Source organism: Elephantulus edwardii, unplaced genomic scaffold (assembly GCF_000299155.1).
Source record: "Elephantulus edwardii isolate Elephantulus edwardi_28Jun2011 unplaced genomic scaffold, EleEdw1.0 scaffold00429, whole genome shotgun sequence".
Lineage (NCBI taxonomy): Eukaryota > Metazoa > Chordata > Mammalia > Macroscelidea > Macroscelididae > Elephantulus > Elephantulus edwardii.
Window position 1 is genome coordinate 790,234 of NW_006400179.1, and position 4,255 is coordinate 794,488.

Here is a 4,255-nt window from a genome sequence, read left to right on the forward strand (position 1 = left end):
AAACCTATACTTGGACCAAGAGGCAGTCATCAGAACAGAGCAAGGAAACACTACACGGCTCAAAATTGGGAAAGGTGTACGCCAGGTATTTGTCCTATCTCCATACCTTTTCAACCTGCATGCAGAACAGATTATCTGAGAGGCTAGGCTCAATAAGAAGTGTGGCATCAAGACTGTTGGAAGATCTATTAACAATCTGCATTATGCAGATGACACAACCCTGCTTGCTGAAACTGAGGAGGACCTGAAGCGCTTGTTGCAGAGTGTGAAGGACTGCAGCCTTCAGTTTGGATTTAGGCTCAATGTCAAGAAGACAAAGATGCTCACCACTGGACCAACTGGCAGCATCAGGATGGATGGTGAAGAGATTGAGATTGTTCACAGCTTTATTTTGCTTGGCTCCACAGTCAACACTCTTGGCACCAGTAGCCCAGAAATAAAAAAAATGTATTACGATGGGAAAGTCTGCTGTTAAGCACCTCTCCAGGGTACTGAAGAGCAATGGTGTTACTCTGGAGACTAAGGTGCATCTGATACAGGTCTTTGCAATCACTTGTGATGCATCAGAGAGTTGGATAATGACTAGGAAGTATAGAAGGAGAATTGATTCCTTTGAGCTGTGGTACTGGAGAAGAGTATGGAATGCACCCTGGACTGCCAAGAAAACAAACAGATTCATCCTGGAGAGGGTTAAACCAGGCTGCTCCTTGGAGGTAAGGATTCTGGGGCTTCTTCTGACAAACTTTGGACATATTGTAAGGAGGGTCTGGTTCTTGGAGAGGGGCATCATGCTTGGGAGGGTGGAGGGACGGCACAAGAGGAGAAGACCTTCTATGAGGTGGATTGATTCAGTGACGGGTAATCAGGATGGGTGTGTCAGAGGCAATGCCATTGACACAGGATAGAGCAGGGTTTAGGGCTGTTGTACATAGGGTTGCTATGAATTGAAAGCGACTGACGGCACATAACAACAACAATCTTATTAAATACTATTAAACTTTGCCACAGCAACTGGAGTGTGATGCTATCTCATTTTGATTTTGTTTTGCAACTCCCTTATTGCCAGTTATTTTGGGCATTTCCTCTTGTGTCTGTTAGCCATATGAATATCTTCTGTGATGTTTTTACATGTCTTTTGCCTATTTTGTAACTGTGTTTTCAGTCTTTTTCTTGTGGAGGCTCTGTAGGATTCTGTAAACTTTTTATATTAGACCCTTGTCTGAAACGGTATTGCCAAACAGTTTTTCCTAGTCAGTAGGTTTTCTTCTCTGTTGGAAAATGTTTTTGATATTTTGAAGTAAATAGCCATTTTATTCTCTCCAAATTATGCCTTCTGGCTGTATTTGGCAGTCTGTTTATACTATAGATTAAGCTTTCTAAGGTTGATACCAGTTTGTCTCTGATGAACTTTATGGTTTTGGGGTTTACTCCCAGACCTATCCTCCACCTTGAGTTGGTTTTTGTTTATGGTGTGAAACGTGGGTCCCATTTCAGCTTTCTGCAGGTGGCAGTCCAGTTTTGCCAACACCATTTGTTGAAGAGGTTGTCATTTCCTCGTTTGATAGGTTTTATTTCCTTGTCTAATATCAGTTGGCTATAGATGGATGGGTCCATTTCTAGGTTCACAATTCTATTCCATTGGTCTATGAGCCTGTAATTGTACCAGGACCATGCTGTTTTGGTTACTATTGCTGTGTAGTAGGTTTTGAGGTCAGGAAGTGCTATGCCTCCCACTCCATTCTTTCCTTGCCAAATAAATTTGAAAATTTCCCTATCTCTTTGCAAAATGAATTTGGTATCTGTATTGGGATTGCATTGAACATGTAGATTTCTTTTGGTAGGATTGTCATTTTCACAATATTGACTCTTCCTATCCATAAACATGTAGCATTTTCCCATTTATTTAAGTCTTTTATAGTGTCTTGCAAAAATGTTCTGTAGTTTTCTTTGTACAGGTCTTTCATTTCTCTAGTTAGGTTGTCTTTCAAGTACCTCAATTTGTGGTTGACTTATGTAAACAGGTTTGCTTTCTTGGACTCCTTCCCTGAGTTATCTTTGTTACTATAGAGGAATCCCAGTGATTTTTTTAGATATTGATTTTATGTCGTGCCACTCTACAAAATTGGTCTACTAGGTGTAAAATTTTTTTGTTGTTGAATCCTTGGAGTTTCTTGCATACACAATCATATAATCTACATTTAGTATCAGTTTTACCATCTCTTTGCTGATATGGATGCCTTTTATTTCCTTCTCTTGTTGTATTGCCCTAGCAAGTACTTTCAATATAATATTGTATTGGTGGTGACAGTGGATATCCTTGTCTGGTCTCTGTTTGCAAGGAAAATGCTTTTAGTTAATTTCCATTAAGAATGAAATAGGCTCTTGAATTTGTATATATATTTTTCACTATGCTGAGGAAATTCCCTTCTATTCCAATTTGATGGGTATCTTTTTCAGGAATTGCTAAAATCATATGATACTTGTTATTTGCTTTGTGAAAATGGCCAATTACATTGATTGTTTTTCTTATGTTGAATCATTCTTGCATACCTGTTAGGGATCCCACTTGGTCATGATGAATTATTTTTTTATTTGCTTTTTGGGTTCTATTGGTTAGAATGTTGTTAAGGATTTTTGCATCTATATTCATGAGAAATATTGGTCTTGTATTTTCTTTCTTGGTAATATCTTTGCCTAGTTTTGATGTTAGGGTTATGCTTGTTTCATAGAATCACTCTTGAAATGTTTCTTCTTTTTCAATTTTTAAAATTAATTTAAGTAGAAATAGTGGTAGATCTTCTCTGAACGTTTGGTAGAATTCAGCTGTGAATTCAAGTGGTCCAAGAGTTTTCTTATGAAGGTCTATTGTTTTTTACTTTATTTTTATTATTTTTTTGTGTGTGTACCGTCAAATCTGATCTGACTGGTACAGGAGGCAATTTTTCTCCTTCTCCAGCATAGCATCTGATGGATTTAAACCACGTACCTCTGGGATTGCAGTGCAGCTTCTTGTCACTAGGCCACCAGAGGTCCCTTGGAGAAGTCTTCTTATGACCTTTTAAATTTCTTATTTTGTGAGGGTCTGTTTAAGTATTCTATATGTTTCCTTGTCAACCTGGGTAGGACATGAGTTTCAAAGACTTTGTCCATTTTCTCCATGTTTTCTAATTTAGTAGAGGATAGCTTTCTATAGTGTTCCAATGTTATCAATTTAATTTCTACTGGTTCTGTTATGATGTCATCTCTACCATTTCTTAATCGAGTTATCTTTGTCTTCTCTTCTTTTCTCTTTCGTTGTTTGCCAGCAGTTTGTCAATTTTATTGACCCTTTCAAAAAATCAGCTCCTGGTCTTATTGATGGCTTCAATTGTTTTTCTGTTTTCTATCTCATTAATTTCAGCTCTTGTCCTTATTACTTCTTTTCTTCTGGAGGCTTGAGGATTAATGTTATTTTACTGTTTTATGAAGGTGTTGAGTTAGATCATTGATTCTTCTTCTTTCTGCAGCCTCCAATATGGATTGAGGCTCAATGTCAAGAAGGCAAAGATTCTCATCACTGGACCAATCGGCAGCATCAGGATGGATGGTGAAGAGATTGAGATTGTACACAGCTTTAGTTTGCTTGGCTCCACAATCAACACTCTTGGAACCAGTAGCCAGGAAATTAAAAGGCGCATTGCCATGGGAAAGTCTGCTGTTAGGTGCTGTGGGCTGCGGCACTCGGGGGGGCTGCAAGCCTGGGGTCAAGAGGGAACACGAAGGTGGGTAGAAGTTCGGCAGAGGGACGGTGAAAGAACACAAGACACACAGTCAAGTGATCTAATGATTTAAATTCTAAGTTATTCTTTTCCTTTGCACTTAGCATGATACATTTATACCCCATTTTACAATTAGGGGCTTAACAATAGCCAAAAAAACAACAAAAGTAAGAATAAAGTTTACATTATTTTCTTGCACACAACTATTCTTTATGGTCATGGTTCTTTGGTAATTGGAGAGCATGGACAGCTATTCTTTTTTTTTTTTTTAGGGGGGTCTGGCTTTAGTTCTCATATATTGTTGGGCTGTCATGGTCACGTTTCCTTGGTAATTGGAGAGCTTGGTAGACAACGGCCTTTTCCTTAAACATTTTCTTAAACCTATTTTCCAACTTGTTTGGGTTACAAAGTTACAAAGTAAAAAGTTACATTTTAAATTTAAGCTGATACATTTTACATTTTTAGCTGAATTTACAATATTATTTATTTCCATTCAA